This window comes from Perissodus microlepis, chromosome 10 (assembly GCF_051167445.1).
Source record: "Perissodus microlepis isolate ML-2025 ecotype Zambia chromosome 10, ASM5116744v1, whole genome shotgun sequence".
Taxonomy (NCBI): domain Eukaryota; kingdom Metazoa; phylum Chordata; class Actinopteri; order Cichliformes; family Cichlidae; genus Perissodus; species Perissodus microlepis.
The window spans coordinates 885586-899503 of record NC_140470.1 but is presented as its reverse complement, the minus strand read 5'-3'; the positions used below and the strand labels follow the sequence as shown (position 1 = coordinate 899503).

General features: G+C 40.9%; 1 long non-coding RNA gene across 2 annotated transcripts; it reads right to left on the bottom strand.

The window, feature by feature from the left end:
• Positions 1-5924: 5924 nt before the first annotated feature.
• Positions 5925-11158, bottom strand: LOC146378550 (uncharacterized). Of its 2 annotated transcripts, XR_014801493.1 has the most exons (6): positions 10418-11158; positions 9165-9413; positions 7855-8312; positions 7203-7321; positions 6930-7089; positions 5925-6203 (listed from the first exon to the last, which is right to left on the bottom strand). It is a non-coding gene; the product is annotated as an uncharacterized LOC146378550 (long non-coding RNA). The 2 variants fall into 2 exon arrangements; XR_014801492.1 differs by having other exon boundaries at positions 5925-7089; positions 10418-11156.
• Positions 11159-13918: the final 2760 nt, after the last annotated feature.

Here is a 13918-nt window from a genome sequence, read left to right as displayed (position 1 = left end):
CCCTCCATAACTGCGACCAGTAAGAGCACGATCATCACCACCTAACAAGGTACCAGTGGTATGAAACACACACTTGTTGTATTCCACTTGTATGCACAATCATAGTGGGTCACAGGCTGAACAGATATCCACAGGTGGTACGTGGCAGTCAGGTGAACAGGTCGCTGGAGGCAGGAAACTAAGTCAGTGCGTCAGAGGGGGGAAAGCCGAGATTCAGTTTGTTAGGATGGGGGACAGTGGGTTTGGAGGATGGGTGCAACACTGAGTGTCCAGGAGCAAAATTCAGTGTTTGGATTATTTCTTTTGGGTCCCCCATCTTCCTCTTCATCATCCTCCTCCTCCCTTGGTCTCCTCCTTGAACCTCCCAGTACTGGGCTGGGGGGCAATAACACAATCCTGACTCCATCATGTCTCCATCATCATCACTGTCATTGTTATCAGTGTCACTGTCGCTGTCACTCTCAGCCTCCTCATCATCCCAGAACCACCTCATTTCTTCAGCTATGGGATCTTCTGCTTGCTGGGCCGCGTTTATTTCCATTTCTCCTGCTGGGATCTCTGCTCTGTTATTGACCCAGGGTCCTTCTACTTCCTGAGGTGGATTTATTTCTATGCCTGCTGCTGGAACATCAGCCTCTTCCTCATCATTCTGAAGATTGTCCTCATCATCATCATGTTGTTGCAGTTGATTAATAACTTGGCCCAGAACACGGAGGTTTTCTTCAGTTAAGAGGCTGCGCAACAGACCGAATTGAAACCAGCAGACCATCGAGTGAATCTCTTCAAAATCTGGACGCTGTTGCAGTTCAAAAACCAGTTCATCGACTGGTACCCCTACAACAACAAACAGAAATATATTATTGTTACCATTCATATGATGAGAAAACTGTCCACAAATTCCAATTTATGCAAAATAACTACATAGGGAACTACAAACATATGCCCACTACACTTATTACAGTGTGATTGCTCCTTCAAATAAAAAAGGCTTCAGTCGATGAGCAGCAACGTGTAAACGTCCTCATGTCAGTTTTCCTCAGCCCTCACTCACTGTTGTAATGCACTATTAAACTAAATTATTAGGATTTTGTTACAATTAAGTGCAAAGTCTAAATCATTTTTATAAAGAGACGTGTATTCCCAGTGCACCAGGAAATACACAGTACCACACGGATGTTTTCAGGGCTCAGAGCAGCCTCTGGGCTTGTGTGACTGAGGCCTTAAAACTTCAGAAACTTTCATGTGTAGAAACAAACTGTCAGATAATCCACGAGAAAAACTGCAAAGAGAGACCACACTCTTGTCACACCCCTGAAAACAGGGGGAAAGAATCACAGAGTGATATTTAGTTGTCTCTGTCATGCAGTAGTTTAATGCAAAGAGGAGAACGCGTGAAAGCCCCCTGGTGGAGGGTGGAGTCACTACCAGTCGATCCCAGAGAAGGCTTACTAGCCGATGAGTAATGTACAGATCGCGGGTCTCTTGAATAAGATGACAACCATTAATGTAACGTGAAAAATAATAACAATTTTCTTATCGCATTTACATCGTTTTTATGCTTATGGCACCTAATATGAATTAATATTAACTGTATGCACCTTTGCTTTGTTGTGAACCCCATGAATAACAGCTGTATGGAGCTTTTTGATACTGCCTATGGGGAATAACAGTAGCCTTCCAACCTATCACGCACTTACTTTGAATCGGGTTGTCTCTTCGTCCGTCTCCTCTGTCCATTCTTCTGGGATGAAAACAGTCTGGAGGAAACTAAAGCAGCACAGCTCTCAAACTTTAGCTGACTGGTTTCAAACTTTTAAAATGTCCAGAGTGATGACAAAGTCCTTAAAAATGCTGTGAAGTCTTTCAGCTCTTTAAAAACGCGGAGAAAATGTAGACTAATCGCTACTGAATGCTGCGAGGAACGCTGCCAACTGTTTACTGATATTTCTCCACCAACTATCCAAATATAATGATGATGGTGATGATGATGATGATGAACGTCACAGGTTAACTTGGTAGTTTTCTGGCTCTTCAGTGACGTCATCGACTGAAGCTGCTCTGCTGGTGAAAAAACGTCACTTTGAAACTTTTACAGGTGAAGCATTTTTCACAAATCTTTGAAGGTGTAGTGACAGAAAGAGGCCACAGATGGCGCCATTCTTCACGTAGTGGATCCGTTTGTTGGCTGTTTGGTTTCTGTTCACACCCCTCCACGAGTGTTTTGCATCAAGTTTCAAGCATTCCTCAGGCTCATGATTTATGTTTCCTTTCTGGCCAAATTAAATTAAGGAAACTCGGGCGAGTCTTTCATCAGTAATTAGCTATTTTAAACACTTTGCTTCATAAAAGCGCATTTTTGTTGCTTTGTTTGCTGAACTGTTTCATGGGCTAAAAAACTTGCTGACTCTGTTCTTCAATTAAAATCTGTACTTTATGTTTTCCATTTGGCTTCCTGGATTGACGAATTTCAAAATAAAAGCATTGAACAGTGTGAGTGTCAAAATGTGTCGTCTAAGTGTAGAAATATTTCTGTTGTAGGAAAACAGGATAAAATGACTGTTTGGGGCTTGAGCTTAAACTAAAAATGAACTTGTAGAAGTCAGAAGAAGATACAAGCTTGAGTGCAAAACTTCATGATGGGGGTATTTAGGCCCAACATCTTGGATGTTTTCTACAGAATATCTTTTAATTTTTCTTTTGGGAATAAACTAAAACCCAACACCACCTTGGTCACACACTGGCTGAGTTGCAGTGCGTGACCAGGAGTTGCCAGGCTGTTGTGGCTGTGTATGGTTCTTCCACGTGTTACTGAGGCCCCTATTTGTTAAAAGAATAAACTGTTTAATTGCAGATATTCTTCAGAATTCAGTAAATGACACCCAACAAGTGTCAGTAGCAGAATAAGCTGTCTGGCATTGGCAGAGAACATTCGACGAGTTTTTCATGGCCACAGCCCACATACTCAACTCTGCTGCTCAACCCACATTTTCCTTACAAATGTGACACCATTGAAGGGGAAATAAACAGGCTTTCCAGCAGTAAGACCTTTATTGCCAAGAAGCATAGTTACAACAAAGAAAAGACTGAACAAACTGCCTCAATTTTTGTGCTCAGTTTATGTTTGCAAAAATGAGACAAAGTCACTCATTTTTGTGATAAGAGGATGATGCAAAGGCGAAGCAAGCATTAGTTATCGCTGCAACTCTACAGACGGAGGAAGCCCGTGTTGCACAGGCTAGGACAGGTACCAGTGAGGTTAGACGAGATGGCACGCTTCTGATACTCAGTAATATCTGGTGAAACATGTGGGAGAGATCCAAACAACTTACTGCTGTGCAGGATTTAGTCTTCTTTAAGTTTTAGAGTGATAATAAAAGGCTGTTGGTTGCAGTCACAATAGCAGATGCTAGCACACGCTTCATGACCAGGCAAGCAAGGGACGCCCTCATAGATGTTCACTGGGACCAGTGAAACACTCATTTTTGCCTGAAGCAGACGTGGACAAGTTTACACATTGTTTGGCTCTGCAAATATTAAAAATGTTAACACACAATAAGTGTTTTGTCAGTGCTCTAGTATCCACAGTGTCACAATAATCTATGTGTTTGTACCTTTACACACTGGACGCTGTGTGACTTGCTCCTAAAGCCACCGTGACATTGGCATTTATAAGAAACGGGTTGGTTCCCTCTGCAGGCGTCCTGCTTTTAAAGCAGTCATCCAACATCCGGAACACTGAAAGGTCAGAACAGGATCTGATGGAACATAGAAGAAATGTTTTAACATGGGAACAATTCCTATTCAATTAGAATAGGACAGAACGTTATTAATCCTTTGGGGAGGTCCCCTCAGGGAAACTAGGACTCCAGCAGCACAACACCAGGTCACACTAAATGCAAATAAGAAAAAATACCAAGCAGGTAAAAACAGTTAAGATCAAAATATCAGCAGCTCACCAGCTTAATCTCTCAGGCTGCACCGTGTGTCTATGGCTGTGGTGACAGAGGTATTTTTAACCTTATGTTGAGGCCATGGCTCTGATTCTCATGATGAGCGACAGTGTCCCTGTGTTGGTGTTGTTCCCGCATCAGCATAATAGTAATAATAATAATAATAATAATAGCAGGGCAATTACTTTTTTCCCCACAGGTAAGTTTGGATAGGTTCTTTCCATTCACACAGATACTTTCACAGCACTGCAGCTGGAGTGAAATTGGAGTCAGTAATGGGAAATTCCTCAAAAAATATTATATTATTTGTATTTAATTATTTTTATTCTTTTATTTGCTAACTCTACTGCTGTTATCACGAAAACTCAAAAGCTCCGCAATTTAACATGGCCCGGGTGTGTGGTTGAAACTGACCAAAGATGAAGCTTATACGACCAAATCCCAAGGAGGAGTTCGAAAAAGTTCGAGGCATGGAAATGGCAAAATTAGAGCCAAAATGTCACCTTCACTTCTAAATTGCGGACTTCCTGTTGGGTTTGCGTCAATGGTCCCCACTGACTTTTTTGTTCGTCTTGGCATGATACACATGTGTGCCAGATTTCATACATGTAGCTCAAACGATGTGGTCGTAGGGCTGCATTTAACAAGGCATAGGTGGCGCTCTAGAGCCATTTCCCAGTGCTTATATGTAAAACCATTAAAATACAAAATTTTTCACCAGACCTGGCATGTGTGCAAAATTTCATGAGTTTTTGAGCATGTTAAAGCCCTCAAAAAGGCAATTCATTTCAATGAAAAATAATAATAATAATAATAATAATAAACGGAGCAGATACAATAGGGCAGCGGTCCCCAACCCCCGGGCCTCGGACCGGTACCGGTCCGTGAGTCGTTTGGTACCGGGCCGCGAGAGTTGAGGCTCAGGTGTGAAATGTATGGTTTTCGGGGTTTTCAGCGTTATTTTGTTATCGTTTTTATCGTTAACTCGGTTTTCCTGGGTCTTTTCATGTGTGTTATGAATAAATCTTCTTTTTTTCGGTACCGGTACTAGTTTTATTTTGTTGTATTTATCCGCGACACCTTAAAGGCCGGTCCGTGAAAATATTGTCGGGCATAAACCGGTCCGTGGCGCAAAAAAGGTTGGGGACCGCTGCAATAGGGCCTTCGCACTCTCGTGAACCCCAAAACAAACTTGATAGATCCTGAGGAAGTCAGTATTGCAAAAGGTGGAAAACTGTCGGTGTCTGGACTCTTTGCTGATTTTACAAACTGCAACAATGGTTTTGTGTTCTCAGATGCATGTCTCGTGTTTTGTAGATGTTCTGTGATTGCATGATCGGCACAGGCGTCAGCATCAGATAAATTATTGGGAAGTAGCGGTCATGTGCTCCTTATTCTGTTTGTTTCCCGGCAACATGAAACCGATGAACTGAAAACCTGTTATGTCACCTGCAGCTTCTCTTACAAATGTAACTGGACTGCCAGTGCTGCGAACATGTCAGCGGCCAGGGCAGAGAGCCATGCCCACTCCCTTGTCCGGTGCATTCTGGGAGTTGTAGTCATACTCACCTAGCCAAAACCCCAACAATGCTAAGAAGCTTTTATGTGGTTGAATTTGTCCATTTCATAAGTCTGGTGGTGCAAATACACAACACCAATTCTTTTTTTCCTTTTTTTTTTTTTAAACAGGCCCTAATCAACAGCTTTTCAATGAACACAGTTGTACAGATTTCTTAGCTTAAGCCTTAAACCCTACAGCAAGCTATCGATATTAGGTACTTATACTTAACATAGAAAAAAAGTCTGTTTTAACCAACGTGTTCGGACCAAGTTTGGTCCACGTTATGCTGAACAACGTGTGCGGTCCATGCCTTCCGACGAGCTCTGGGGGACCGATACGTAATATCGGATCGGCCCATCTCTAGTACATAGTTTGAAAAAAAATGCAAATAAATTTGAAATATTTACAACGATTTTTATTTACAGAACTTTAACAAAAAAAATTTCAGCAAGTTTTTCAAGTAAACCAAACATCCTCCTCTGCTCTTTCCTCCATTCCCCTTCACATTCTCATATCCAATCTTTCTTTTCTTTCTTGGTTCCAGCTGGTCCTCCTGCTCTTCCTGATCCTACGATGGTTGCCCACTGGACGAGTGGTAGAAGACCTCTGTCCTAACACCTCATCCATGAGGGAAACCAGGGCCATGTAGCAGCAGTGGGCTTCCCACTCACTCCCACGCCTGACGCTGGATACTAGCAATCGTAAAGGCAGAGGAAAGGTGGCAGCTGACAAACGCAGCAACAGTGCAGGTTTATATGAATACGTTCAATAACTTCTGGTTAAAAATTCATATTTGAATACTGCTGTACATACTTTGTTTTTTTTGACACTTTTTATTTGTTTAGGAACATTTTTATGCAACAAGATAAAATAAAAAAAAGAAAAAACAAACGGTATGAGGTCATGGGAAGATAACATACGTCCGTACATACATCTGCACATCCACACATACATACGTCAGCAAGTCTGCATTACTAATTCTATGCATTAAAGGGATACTTTGTTTTTCTTTAACTGTTTCTTCTGCACAAAACATGACGATAGTATTTCGAAAAAAAAGCATCTTATTAAAAAAACCAAACAATCATAACTCTGGATTTAGTGGCCTGTCATTAACATTTTAAAACAGGTGTATACTTTGAAGTCCGAACTTTCAACACAGACTCAGTGTGGCTGCAGCTTGTTGCCATGTCAGCTTAAATCAGTCATGTGATTTGGAGGTGCGACACACAACAGGCAGCTTAGAATACAGTTGAATAAACATTAAAAACAACAGATGAAATCATTTCTGGATAGTATGTCGTCATATTTTGACCAACACAGTGCATCTGTTTACATTTCAAAACCCATCATTCTAAATATTTTGTTAATGTGACATTGCTGTTACATGTTGGTACGAACATATGGCTTCTTCATACCGCAGTCTTCGTGAATGATGCGGTGTGCAGCTGCGCGCAGCTGCGTGCAGCTGTGGACCATAAGCACACTGGTTCAGCTTCACATGGGAGACCTTTATGTGGTCACCAAGTGGTGAATGGCTGCCTCCCTCCACAGGGAGACTGTCACGGTTCAACCATCCTGAAATCAAACATGACAGAATGAAAGATTTATTCATTAACTAACACAAAAAGCCCACAGACACAAAAAGCCCACAGACACAAAAAGCCCACAGGCTAATACAATCTGCTCACCTACCACCAAATGTACCAGATGACTTTCAGCTGTCAGTATCACACTTCAGGTGCACCATTACCTGCTTCAGCTGCAGTTTTTATAGGAACGTGTTGTTTCCCTGACACAACCTTCCTCACTGCCAAACACAGAAAAGTCCATTAAATTAATGTCAGTTATAGTGAATGTATAGATCCGTGACAGGTGTTTGTTTCTTGACAAATCTACAAACACCTTGGACACACAACACATTTGAGTATTTTCCTTTAAACCCATGCTTCAGCGACAGCTTTCACTACATTATATGTCGACTATTTCCATTGTTCCTCCTTTTGTTTTCATTGTATACATCACACTCACTAAAGCCCTTCGTCTGTGCATTTAAAACGATATAATCTAATCCTTCCATCATTGTTAGCGAGCACATAAAGTACAGACTGTTGAGTGTAATCTAGCCCATACAATACAAATGTATGTAGGCATGATGGAAATGGACTGTATGAATACCAGAAACACTTTGAAACACAAATGATAAAATAATAGTGGTTGTTCATGTTCCCACAATTTAGTGTTTGATTGACAACAATTTTTACTGGTAAATGCATAAAAACAATAACGGTTTCTTTGAAAAGCTAAAGCAATATCAGTTCTGATGGGACCACAGATACTGACCTCCACGACCTCCCCTTCTGTTGTCATAAGCCCCCCCTTGGTTGAGCTCATCTTTGGCGTCGTTACAGGCCAGGAGGATGCAGAAGATCCTCTGCTTTCGCAGTAAGACCTTCTGCCAGTGGAAGGGCAGGTGCCCTGAAAAACTGAGTCCATGCAGTGATGTTTATGACCTAAGGGGGAGCTGTGCCTCTCAGTTCATGCCCCCTTATTATACATATATGAGGCCCCCCCTCGTGGACTTTGGAGAACTCCTCAAACACGCTTATCTTCACTACAATCTCCCCATCGGTGATGGCTGCCACCTTATTACACTTTGTAATGTGTGGTTTAGCCACTCCCTCTTTCAAGTCCCAGGTGATCACCCCGACCTGGTCGCATAGTTTTAAAACCCAGATATGCAACGGTGGTGGAAATAAGGCATCTCAGGCCGGGTGCTAATTAATTTCATCAAGGCCATTCTGCGAAAAAAGCAACAAACACATTAACAGGTTAATACATTTCTGCTGGATCCAGTTCTGACATAATACAGTAACACCTGCTGCTGTCATGGAGTCTCTTTGCATTTTGAGATGAAACAAACATCATTAACCTCTTAAACACCAAGTGTGTTTCTGAGGTTCCTGCTTGAAATTTACACGCCCGAAATCATTACAATATTTCTCTGAAAGTACAAACTCTCTCTACAAAATTAACTTGACACTTATGAGCCTTCATCAAATACATACAAATATTACAGCTCATGCAAGTCTGTCCAACTCACTCTGATAGAACCCAGTCACTGTTTTTGTAGCAAATAATCCCTTTTGAAAATATGTTACAGTACACAATACACTAGAAAACAGGGAAGATGTTCATAGGAAGATTATGTGAGACACGATTCATGCTGCTGAAGTGAAACAGCAACGTTACAGATATTTTCCTGAGGAGCAGCCGAGGATTGTGCAGCCTGTGAGTCCTTATTTGTGAACAGCAGAAATGATTGTACTTCATTTAAATGCCTAAAGAAGTTTTATTAAGACTTTTTTGAAGAATACCCCCCCCACCCCCCACCCAGCACCTGCATAGCCTCTGTGGCTTCAGCTTCTATTGGCCCTCCTTTTTAATCATTTGAACCAATACAATCACAATAATGTCCCCACGTTTACGTCAGTCCCACCCTCTGTAGCTGGGCAGAAACAGCTTTGAGTCATTGTGGGAGATGAAGTTATTCAGAAAATGGTTTCTATCAGTTTTTGGCGGATCTTGTTTATGGCCCTATATTGTCCATAACATTAACAAAGAGCAGTAAGAACTCAAAGTTCAATACTTACTGTAGCTGTGTCGTGAGGTGGCATGAGTCGATGACAACTCCGGATATTATTCCGGGATCACCAGGACATATGGTACGACTCTTCCTTGACGGCATTGAGAGAGAAAAGGGATCAGGCTTTTCCAAACCATCCCACCCCAGCCGAACCGCTGGAGCGGTGCATCCAGACCGAGGTTGGTCCCAATGGTGTCCTTCACTCGTGCTTCCCCACGGCGGATGTAGCCGTCCCCAGTGATGTAGATCTTGGGTCCTGTTGATTATGAAATTTAGTATAAAATGGGGTGATGATTTTTTGAAATGCTTTTGGTAATGTAATATTCACTATTTTTGTAATGAACAAAGATGGAGTGTCACTTTATTATAGATTAAGTTTTAATGTAAACATTTAAACACACTCAGGTCTCTAAGAAGTTGAAATAAGTTTCCACATCACTTCCTCCTTGCTGTCGTTTTGCTCACCCACTGCTGTGCTTGGCCCTGGAGTGTCCTCGGGGAGAGAGGACACTAGGACAGGAGGCCTAATGGAAGGCATCTGTCCTATCACCTCATCCGTGAGGGCAAACCAGGGCCAAGCACAGCAGTGGGCTTCCCACTGACCCCCTCTCCTGACCCTGGATACTTGCAATCCTAAAGGCAGAGGAAATCAAAAATGACAGTAGACAAAAACACCACAACAGCTCTTAGTAATTGCACATCTCTTAACTTGTGTTCTTAATAATTATCTTCTCGATAAAAAAAAAAAAAAATACAAAGTAAGTGTGTGTGTTAAGTTGTCCCATTTCTTTCCCCTGCAGGCCCAACTTCTCCAGAATTGTCCTGATCACACACAACACATAAGAGAAGAGAGGAAACCATGGCAACTATGTTAATCTCTAAATCCAAAAGTTTTCACAGGAGAACATCAGAGGAACACCTGGATATCACAGGTTCTGTACAGCATGAGGGTTAATAAAACCGTCCTGGTGTGATGTGTAAACTGATTTATTCCTGCACCCCAGTGAAGAGGTGATCGTTTTCTCCGCTTATTTTTTATCAATTCAGCCGTTTGATCTTTGGTCCCTAAAACATATCACAAAAAGGTTCATTCGGAAAAATCTAAATTAGCCGTATGTAAAAACCGCGGGACCCACCGTACAAGCTAGTTTACGATTATTTTAATTTAAAAACAAAACATGTCTATGCAGATGCCAAAGCCTCACAACACAACCGCTATAAAAATGTAACTTTTGTACCACCAGATTTTCATACACTTACATTTGAAAGTGTTTCCTCTCCCGCATTACCTCCCGTTTTGACCGCCATCGTCATCAGAAAAACTCCTGTATGGCCCGCAATGAATCCTGGGATATGGTAGGACCCGAAGGATACGCCGACCCATCCTTCAAATTCGGGGAAAACAAGGAAGCATTTGTCGCCACATTTGGAGGACTCTTTGAATTTGCACAGCCTTCGTCGCGTCAGTGTGCCTAGTTTGGCTTCCCCTGCTCTTGTTGTGTTTGATTACTCCCAGCTGTGCTCTCCTCCTGTGTCCCATTCCCTCGTTATCCCGCCGCGTATTTTAGCCCCGTGTTTCTCTCAGTCATGCTGTGTGGTAGTGATGTTCGATTCGTGAACGAATCGTTCAATACTCGAGAATCACTTTACTGACTCGTGAATCATGATTCACAAGCCCAACTGACTCACTGACTCATCCCTGTTTCTGTTAGCAAACTAATTCGCTTAGTAGAAATATATCTAGCTTATAATTAAAATTGTGGGGGGGAAAAAACAACAGCCAGTTTCTTAACAAAAGCATTTCTGCTCTGAACTGGAAGAAAAAACCCTGAGTAGAAGCTCACATCAAGAAAATAGCTCCTCGGTTCACAGTAGCATCGCTCTGCTAACATGCTAACAGCACATTTGAGCTACTCACCCCCTCCCTTCCTGTGTTGAATCGTAAGCGTAAGCAAATCACTCAGGACTCGCTCACCCCCTCCCTCCTGTGCTGAATCATAGAGCGAACGAATCACTCACTAACCCCCTCCCTCCTGTGCTGAATCGTAAGCGAATCACTCAGGACTCACTAACCCCCTCCCTCCTGTGCTGAATCTCAGGACTCGCTCACCCCCTCCCTCCTGTGCTGAATCATAGAGCGAGCGAACGAATCACTCACTCACTCACACCCTCCCTCCTGGCTCACAGCTTCTTCTTCTTCTTGGTTGGCAACCAATGTTAAGGCGCATTACCGCCCCCTGGCTCACAGCTCAATGGACATTTAGATGAGAAAATATATATTTAACACATTTAAGGAAAATACTAATAAAATAAAAATACACAAAATAAATGTTTATTAAGCAATTTTGATAGGAAATTGCTTAATTTTAGAAATGTTTTTGCTCTTTTTTGCTCTATAAAATAGTTGTTGGTTTTTTTTAGAATCATTCATCTTAGCAGTGGGATTTACATGAAAAGAGAAACAAATTAAGTTTGAGTGAAAATGTAAATTTTTTTGCACTCTCTGGTCAACTGACTCAGTGAATCAAATGACTCAAAAAAACCCGATTCACTTTGGTGAGTGACTCATTAAAACTCGATTCAGTAAAAAGAATCAAATTTACCATCACTACTGTGTGGTAGTGATGGGAATTCCGGCTCTTTTTTTAGAGAACCGGCTCTTTCGGCTCGACTCACTAAAAAGAGTCGGCTCTTTCGGCTCCCAACCGGTTCCCAATCAGCTCTTCAGGTTGTTTTGTTGCTTTAATTAATTTATTATTAACAACAATATAAAATTATACACAAAAGGAATTAGTAATGTAAAAAAAAAAACCGTGGTTTTATTTATATATGTTTATATATAAATATATACGGTGGCCCCTAGAGACAAAGCACTTACAAACTCCAAAACACATGTCTAGCGTTAACTGAACTTCCAAAACAGTGCTATGTAGATCACTTAAATTACACAATTGAAAGCATATGTGTGTTGTTTGTGTATTTATACACAAGCACTCATATAGGGCTGTGCGATATGATCAAAATCTCATATCCCAATATAAAACATCTATCGTCCCGATAACGATATAAATCACAAAAAATTTAACATTTTCTGAAAATTCTGTGAATCTCAGGCAGCTCGACTTGCGTGAGTGTTTCCAGCTGAGCGTCGTGTACCTGGAGTTGAATGTTTTAACCGATGCATGAAACGATACATTTTTAGACATGAGTTGTAACGGCCGCCGTTTTCTTTGTATTTATTACACGGCGTGCTGTTCTAACGTTTGAGTCTAAGGTTTATTTTTTAGCACCTGACGGCTCTTTTTTGCTTCTCATCCGCAAGCACTCTGCATACTCTTTCACATTATTCAGTTTATTTTGAAAAGTCTCAACAGGATCTTGAGCTTTATTGTGAAAGGTCTATGTGGAAAATAAGTGGACAGGCAACGGTGTTACCGTTGTTGTTGCTAACGACAACACATAAAAACAGGCGCTTGTCCGTCCGTAGTGTGGTTATATTAAATATAAGAGAAAGAGAGAACTTTAAGAAATTAATATAGCCACTACAGTGACCATCAAAACCATGAAAAAATATTACCGTAAACAGTTTATTTTGCGACACCACGAAACAAACAATAGACATTTTTATATTGTCATCTGATATATATCGTTATATCGAACAGCCCTATATATATATGTAAATATAAATAATTTTAAAAAATGTTCATTTACCTGTTACTACCACACACCAAATCTGGTCATTGGTACTTCCTGGCTTGTGTAGCCACTAGGTAACAAAAGCTCAACACTGCCCCCTAGCATCCTGGAGCACTTCCATTGTGTTTTGTACGTGTTTTGGAGTTTGTACGTGTTTTGTCTGTAGGGGCCACCGTAAATATACTTTTATTTATTCACGCTCACAAAACCTTAAATGCATGTGCACCTGATACGTACCAATCACGTCCCATGCCCACCTGGGGTTTTAAGGCAAATGCTGCCCGCTTCACACAGATCATAAATATAAGCTACTTTCAAGTCCCCGTGTAAAAGTGGGACATCTGGCCGTCCACTTTATACCGGCATCTAAAAAAAAAGTCGTCAAATAAAATAAAGTCAAATAAAGTGGATCCATATATGCACAGAAATGTTTTTTTTTTTTAAAGAAAATGATTCATGAAGCTGAACTTTATAAATGTGGTATTTATTCATTTTACAAATAATGTGCTCAGTGCTTCTTATTCATGTGTGGATTGAAGAAAGCACCTGTGAGTCTAAAGTTACACAATGATTGTACACTTTTGTAAATCTTAGTTCACGCTTGTCAAACATATCATAAATATGCATTTGCAACACTTTTGCTGCAAATTTCACTACATAATTAAAAGAGGGGAAGAAAGGGAGCCTCTGAAACTGTTCACAGCTATGAAGCTGTGTAGAGATTTAGTATCTGTAAAATTGACTGGGACTGTTCAGCGAGGATGTGAAACAGAAAAGAGGAAATGCAGGATTTTCTTTATTTCATTTTTCTGTAGTTAAGTGCTTCATTTGAACACGCTCAATTTTCACATATACAGATGTTCATTTTTATGATGCGTAACCAAAACTCGTTTTTGAATTATTTGTCAAAGAGGTTTTTTTTTAAGTGTGTGTGTCTATTTATATCATAGATAGATAAATAACACTAAATAATTAGATATTATGATCATCCGGACCTTTGCTTCAATAATTGTTTTCTGACTCACCACTTTAAATTTGAGTTGAATAGCCCTGTTGTAGGCCTGT